General features: G+C 44.6%; 1 protein-coding gene across 1 annotated transcript in view; it reads left to right on the top strand.

The window, feature by feature from the left end:
- Positions 1 to 8,000, top strand: part of COL24A1 (collagen, type XXIV, alpha 1) — a 346,183-nt gene that overhangs the window by 207,558 nt on the left and 130,625 nt on the right. The window lies entirely within an intron of this gene.

Genomic DNA, 8,000 nt, shown 5'->3' with positions numbered 1-8,000 from the left:
TCACACTTGCTAGAACCAGCCAGCAAGCATGGACCTCTTTGACTGCAGTCCAAGAGATCTTAAAAGTAGACAAAGGGATTGTTGGATAGAAAGCTGGACCTTAGGGGTGGTAAAGAAGATAGAGGTTGTGGAGAAGGGAGGTGGCTAGCAAAGACCTAGGCTTTGGCCTTTACTTTTATAGTTGAATCTCCAGGTGGGTGGCACCTTGCCAAACTGTAATCCCACCTACTTACAAGTCCATCCCATAGCTTCCCTCATTGGTGCATGTAGAAAGGGGCAGGTATTCTATGGGTTGGGCCAATATTTGAAATTCTACACTCTATCTCATGGAACACCATCTGGCCAGGTGTGAAGTCTTGACTTCCTGTATCCTCTTTGAAGTACAGATGAATCTTGGCTTTCCCAGGCGAACAAGGTACCATCAACAGGAAATGGCAATTCAAATGCAGATCAGGTCCGTGTTCTGCGTGACATCTCGTCTTTTCAGTAATGGGGGAATTTCTCCTTCTTGGTTGTTGTCTCTGCCCACAATGGCTAACATTTGCTCCTTCTTCCCATGAGGCTTTGAGCTGAATGTGTGCAAGCTACATTAACATGAAATGCAGGCAAGTGTTCCCTATGTGAATTCTCTCTCACAGTAGGTGATGCAAACAGCTTCCTTTGGCCTATGGTATACAGATGTGTGCACAGTCCATGTATTGCGTGTGTAGCAGATATAAAACCATAAATTAGTCAATTTCTCAACACGGTACAGGTACGGTATTCGAATCTGGGATTTTTCGGAAATCCCAGTTTTTTTCAGGTCCAATAGACCTGAGAAGAAGAAAGGGGGAGGTTGTACACCAGAAGCTGTGCCCACAGGGAACAGTCTGCTCCTCGTGAGCACAGCTGATCCTGGGTTGACTTCTCTTGCAGCCCAGTTTAAACTGGGCTGCAAGAAAAGCCAACCCCAAGCTGAGGCAGAGAGGAGCTCTCAGCTCCTGCCACTCCAGCCAATCCTTGGCTGACTTCTCTTGCAGCTTGGTTTAAACCAAGCTGCAAGAAGAGCCAGCTCCAGCTGAGGTGGCACAGAACTCTCAGCTCCCACCTCCCCAGCTGATCCTTTCTTTCAGCTTGGATTAAACTAAGCTGCAAGAGGAGCCAGGCCCAGCCAAGCGGCATAGAGCTCTCAGCCATCATTAGGCTGTTAAGGCAGAACAAGCTGAAGCTGAATCAAGACAAGACAGAGGTGATGCTGGTTGGGAAGGCTGTTGTTTTAGAGGGACTGGATCCACTTGTAGTGGATAGTGTGAAATAAGCATTTGCAGAGCAGGATAAGAGCTTGGGCTGCTCATGATCTCAGCCTTGTCGGAAAAGCAGGTTGGTTTAGTAGACAATAGTGTGTTTTTTCAGCTGCAATTTGTTTGCCAACTCTCTCCTTCAGAATCAGCAGGTCTTGCCTTGCTGATCCATACTTTTTAATCTTGTAGTTAGAATATTATAATCTACCATACATTGGGCTGCACTTCAGTACAACCCAGAAACTAGCTGATTCAGAATGCAGCAGCCTGATTATTATCAGCTAATAGGAATATATTGTTTCAAGACCATCCATCTTAAAACAGCTATATTGGCTGCCAGTTTCTTTCTGAGCCCAGTGCAAGATGCTGGTTATGACCTTTAAAATGCTTCATAGCCTCAGACTTGCATACCTAAAGGACCGCTACCTCCTATATGTCCCTGTTCCCTAACTATGTCCCCTTGGTTGCCGCTTACTGGCTGTTCCCCTACTGAAGATACCAACCAGAAAGTGAGAGCTATAATGGAAAGGTCTTTCTATTATAGCTCTCACTTTCTGGAATGGGCTCCCTTAGAAACTTTCAGGGGTGCCAGAATTATTTGCTTATTTGCTTTTATTGGGATATAGATTGCAGGCAACTCTGGAGGTAGGAAGTTATTTGGGGGGTTGTTTTGTTGGTTGTAAGCTGTGATGTTCTTGATTATGATTTGTAAGTCACCTTGAGCCTCGGGGAAAGGCAGCATATAAATCTTTTATTAAATAATTAGCAATTGTCCTATTTGTAGAAAAAAGATAAATTTATTTATTTATTTATTTATTTATTCAACTTGATATACCGCCCTAACCCCCGTAGGGGTCTCTGGGCGGTTTACATGAAGGGTGCTAGTCACAATTTTAACCCTAACTAAGGCCACATTTTCCACGGGGAATGGGACATCCTACCGGCACCCCAGGTGGAGGTAGATGTCTCTTTATTCCGGTCTGGCTGGCTTCCTTCCCAGCGGTATCGAGCTGTTGTTCTTCTGGCACATTTTTTGCGATCCGGAGCGCCGGTGGCGTCCTCCTCAGGTCCCGGCTATGTCCCTTTTTGGCTCCGCCGCGCCCTCGGGTGACGTCACCACGCGCCTCCTGCAGTACGACAGTCGCCTGTTGTTCCCGCTGCCAGCCACCAGGGATCTCTCCTTCCGGCCTGCTGCTCACTGCTTGCTGCTGCTGCGTCGCCGTGCTGCCTTGCTTCCACCGCCAGTACTCCGCCATCGCCGCCGTCTCCGTCGCTATTGCCGTCACCTCCACACGCCTTGCCAATTTATCTTGTTATATGCTTGGGGAATTGGGAAGAGTTGTCTTGTCTGCACCAAAAAGCTTCCTGCAGTACCAGTTTAAAACATAAGAGCTATGTCAGAAGTACCAGAGGAGGAGAACACTATAGCATGGTGGTTTTGCACACCAGCAGTAAGTACCCTTTTCTCAATGAAATGTGTCACATGTTCATATCCTGAAGTTCTCTCTCTCTCTCTCTCTCTCTCTCTCTCTCTCTCTCTCTGACATCTTCAGTGTGAACAGCCAAGGGAATCCTTATGGACTTGGAGATCTGATTCTCTCCATGAACATACCTTACCTTTGAGATCTCCATGAATGAATGGAGCCACCTGCCCATGGACGAAAGGAGGGAGGGGCAGAAGGAAACCAGGAAGACCCTGCCCTCTTTGGGGCCAGCTGGCCGTAAAGCAGAAGCCCTTGAAGCTTCCCAAGGGGGCAGGGCACAGGGGGTGGAATACCGGACTAGTCTCCCATTGGCTGGAGGTCAGGTGAGCAGGTGGACCCAATCCTGCATGAGGGAGTGTTGGAGGAGCCCAGGTCTAGCTCTCCCTCACGGAGGGTTTTAAAAAGCAAGCCAGGGAAGAGCCGAACATAGCATGGCAGGGGAGTGGGACCTGTGTGGAAAAGGACCCCCCTTGCTTCACTGAGACTTTTATGAAGGGTACCCTGGAAGAAAAGGAACCCTGGATGATGCAGCAGTCCTGGATTCTGCCTCAGGGCTTCCAGAGTTGGACACATAACATTATTAAAATCCACTCAGGAGGCTCTTCTGAGTTTCCTGTACTTGTGTAAATTTCCATCTGTGCCACATGTAGAGGAACAGGATGTTTCCTCTTGTGTAGTCACAGGTGTGGAATGCCTTTTCTAGGGAGGCTCATGGCAGGTCTTCAGAGCAACTGGTGAAAGCTATCATAGTGTGCCTTTTTTGTTGTTCTTGTGTTGTCACCAGTCACACACAACCCTTCTGCACATTGACTGAGCATGTGAGGAGGGACAGCAAGCCCAAATGTGCTGGCCCCACCCCATGCCTCCATAAAGTTTCCAGGTCATCTGCATGGTACCAACATACATACACAATGTTACTGCATACACTTGGTCCCCATGATCAGGGATTCTGCTTTTCAGTTTTGCTGATCACCTGTGTATAGGTGCCATATTCACAAGAAAGCTGTCAGGTGAGGGTGGGGCCAGTGCACTTCTGCCTGCCCTCCCTCCCAGTGTATTCAGTCACCATCTGGAGGGATACTGTGTAGGAGGCTACTGGTAAAGCTCTTCTTGGATTTATTTGGGCTACAACTGCTGTTGGTTACTGTTGTCTATGGGATTGGAAGGTTGTTTGATGCTTTTAACTGCTCACAGGGGAGGGCAGCTTAGAAATTTAATAAATAACACCACTCTGGGTATTATTTTAGAGAATAGTGATTTCAAAGTTCTTTTGAAAAATAAATTTAGTAGAAAGTGTGATTATTGCATTAAAATTTATGCATATGAAACACCATTGTACTTTTGGCCACTGTGAGACAGAGTGTTGGACTGGATGGGCCATTGGCCTGATCCAACATTGGCTTCTCTTAGGTTCTTATGTACCATATGATGAGTCATTGCTTGCCAGTTATTGCCTTGTCCCATTCTCAGGCGCATTTCCAAAGTGAAGTTCAGTCTAGACATTAAACTTCCCATGTACAGTTCAGTTTTCACGTGGTGTTTATGTTCATTTCTAATAAATATCACATGTGTTTAATCTGTTTTTTCCACCTCAGGAATTCACGCCACAGATTCTATAATTTGGCTCACTCTTTCTTCTGTGACACTAATGACATTTGTGTGACAATTGCCATAATTTAGATAAGTAATATTTTTTGGTTTTTATATGCAATGTTTAGAATTCAATTATTAACAAAATTACAACAATAACACTACAATATGCAATATAAAGCTTAGCAGTACATACAGAGTAATACAGTACTAGTTACAGACAAACAACGGAGTTCTAGTACACTATCCGTTTGCGGGTCCTTCTTCAGGGTTGTCATTCTGTAATTATTTCTTCATTAGAATGAAGTGCTGCAAGCCATATTTCAAAATGTTAATTCTTATACAATTTTTTGATGTACGCTACCGTGCTTAGATTCTGGTGACTGGGGAGCTCCTATAGCAAGCTCTAATGTGACTGGGTCTACAGCATATAATAATTGGCTAAGCTTCCCTCAGGAAGCTATTTGAATTCTGATGAAACAGCCTTGCACAATATTTGCAAAGTGGCACAGTCACATTAGAGCTTGCTATAGGAGCTCCCCAGTCCCCAGAATCTAAACGCGGTAGCGTACATCAAAAAATTGTATAAGAATTAGCATTTTGAAATATGGCTTGCAGCACTTTATTCTAATGAAGAAATAATTACAGAATGACAACCCTGAAGAAGGACCCGCAAACGGATAGTGTACTAGAACTCCGGGGGGAAGGCACATGACGAAAGCCCCGCCCCTGCTTCTGGCCGCCCCGCTTCCAGCCCTCATTCAGCCAGGAGGAGGCAGGAGAAGAGGGAGGGTAAGTTGCTTCCTCCCCGCCTCTCCCCACCCCTGCCTACCTGGGGTCAGGGAGGGCCTTGGCGGGGCTTCCTCGCACTCCCGCTGGCCTTGCAGGTCCACCGCCGGGCCCCTGATATCAAGGGGTGTGGCATATGCTAATGAGTTATGCTAATGAGTTCCCCTAGCTCTTTTTCTACAAAATGACCCCTGCTCTGTATGTACTGCTAAGCTTTATATTGCATATTATAGTTTTATTGTTGTAATTTTGTTAATAATTGAATTCTAAACGTTGCATTTAAAAACCAAAAAATATTGTTTAATTGTACACAGTGATTTACTGTTTTACTAGCTATTATACACTGTGGTCCTGTTTGTTGTAATAATTTAGATAAGGGCAAAATCTTCAGAAACCATTTCATCAACTTCTCTTGGACTCTTACCGAGGACTTGTAGGATTTGACACACTGATGTCATTGGCCTGCAGAATTGCAATAGAACAGCCAAAAAAACCCTCATCATGGGCATTTTTGCAGAGAGTTGTTGTTACAACTCAGCTTCCTAGCTGCATCAGTTTTTGCCCTAGCTGATCACATAGTACCATTTGTTGGTCATAGCTTTTCAGGGTGGTGGGTTTTTTTACATTTTCCCAAGGCCTCCCCTCCCCCCCCCCGATCTCCTTTCCTCTGATGTGTCCAGAAGGAGCATACCTGAAGTGGTTTTTGTGTTTGCTGCTCTTTTAACAGTGCTGCCTACATCTGCCAACTTCCCTACCCTACTTTATAGCCATCTCCATTTTCTAAGGTGCTACCATGTTCACTAGCAGCACCTTTTCTTTTTAAAAAAATTAGTTTACTTTATTGCTATAGAACATCTACTGAACAATGCCCACTGAATTCAAGAGGGTTAAGTAAGCATGCAGAGGTTGTGCAGCTTTTTTTGGGGGGGGGGCTGGGTTATTAAAAATGCAGAGGAGGTTCAGAAAGGCAAGGGGAAGCAACAGCTTGTGTTTGATCTTGCAGCTTGGGGGGGTAGGCCTGGAATTTATCTATTTATTTAAAATATTTTTAGCTGGAATGTTAGCAAATGCAGAGTACTTTGATAGCCTTTTTTATCTTTCCCCTGTGGTCACCTGCAGTGCTCCCCTTAAATCACCATCCTTGTAGTAGTCATGTATCACACAAAATAAATGAGCCCCCATTATTTCAACATACCAATATAATGTCATCCAAAAGGGGGGAAATGGCGGTACATCACCACCTTTAATGGTGCTGAAAGCACTGTGTGTAAGGGAAAGCCCAAGAAACTGAGAAAAGGGGGAGGAAGGCCACCATAAAGAAGCACAGTTGTCAGCACACTTTAGCTGGAAGTGGGGGCAGCAACCGAGAAAAACCAGAATAGGCTTTTTTTGTGGAGACAGCCTATGTAATATATAAAGTCTGCAACTTACCATACACGACAGCTAATCAAACTACTTACATTAAAAAATAACAGCAACAACAGTAATTATCAATATTCAGAGTCTGGAGCTGCAACATGATTTGGTGTTCAGTTATGGAAGTTAACAATAAAAATGTTTCAGCTGGCACTCCAGATCCAAAGTAGCAGTAAGTCACATAGTTGCGTCCATGAATGTCATGGAATCATCGCACCACTGCAGTGGGAATCTCTTCTTTCTTATGTGTGGTATATATTCTACATATAATTCAGTATATTCTAAAAAACAATGGAGAAACCTTTAAATGTCAATAACATATTTGCCTTCAGACTGTGAGAAAGGTAAACTGTAAATAAAGTAAATAAATAAATACAACATTTTGGATGTAATATTACCCTAGTGCCACTGCTATCACATTCTCCAGTATTACTGTCATAAAATGCTCCGAACTTAAGGCTTGGTTCACACATTCAGGGGAATGAGGTGGCAAAATGGTGAGCTGTAAAAATGTAATATATTACTTCAGACTAGCAAGATATGACTGGGTAGAACCTTTCTCTCTGCTTTTTAAAGTTTTCTATGTGCATAGAGATTTCTTAAAATGCTAAGTAACACTGAAAGCTGGAATCTACTACCTGCAATCTCAAGTGGTGAAGTCCAGATCCAGTCATAAACCTGTTATGTCATTCCCATCTCATTTTTCTGAATCAGGTATAAGTATTTTCAGAGGTCATGGCCTGGTACTAGAATCACAGAGCTGTTTTGTGATGTAAAAAATAATATGAGGACATTTCTCAACCATAGCCCAGGGAGCACATTCAGCCTGTGCTGAAGGCCTGTGCTGAAGGCATTGCACTGACTACCAATAGCATACCAGATTCACTTCAAGGTGCTGGTTCTTACCTTTAAAGCCCTTTATGGTCAGGGACCTACATACCTGAGGGACCGCCTTTCCCCATATGTTCCCCAGAGAGCACTGCGATCAGGGTCACAACATTGATTGGCCCTCCCCGGTCCTAAGGATGCCAGGCTGGCTATAACCAGGGCCAGGGCTTTCTCGGCGGCGGCTCCTTTCTGGTGGAATGAGCTCCCAGAGAACATCAGGGCCCTGTGGGACCTTATGCAGTTCCGCAGGGCCTGCAAGATGGAGCTCTTCCGCCAGGCCTTTAATTAGGAGCCACCCCAATAGAGACCCATGTCCCCTGAAGCCATAAGAACAGCCTGTGCCGGCTGCACAAGATTAGACCAGTGGGCTGACCACTATGACAAAAGGAGCTGCAATTTTAATAATTTATTAATGTTATGAAATGCTAGCACTTTAAAATGTCTTAAATGTTGAAATGTTTTATCTGTTTTAGGATGATTTAAATTAATGTGTGTGTTTTATTCTGTTGTAAGCCGCCCTGAGCCGGCCTTGGCTGGGAGGGCGGTGTACAAG

Source organism: Gekko japonicus, unplaced genomic scaffold (genome assembly GCF_001447785.1).
Source record: "Gekko japonicus isolate JY-2015 unplaced genomic scaffold, Gekko_japonicus_V1.1 scaffold16, whole genome shotgun sequence".
NCBI lineage: Eukaryota > Metazoa > Chordata > Lepidosauria > Squamata > Gekkonidae > Gekko > Gekko japonicus.
Note: the sequence above shows the minus strand (reverse complement) of the source record. Positions and strands in the feature narration are given on the sequence as shown.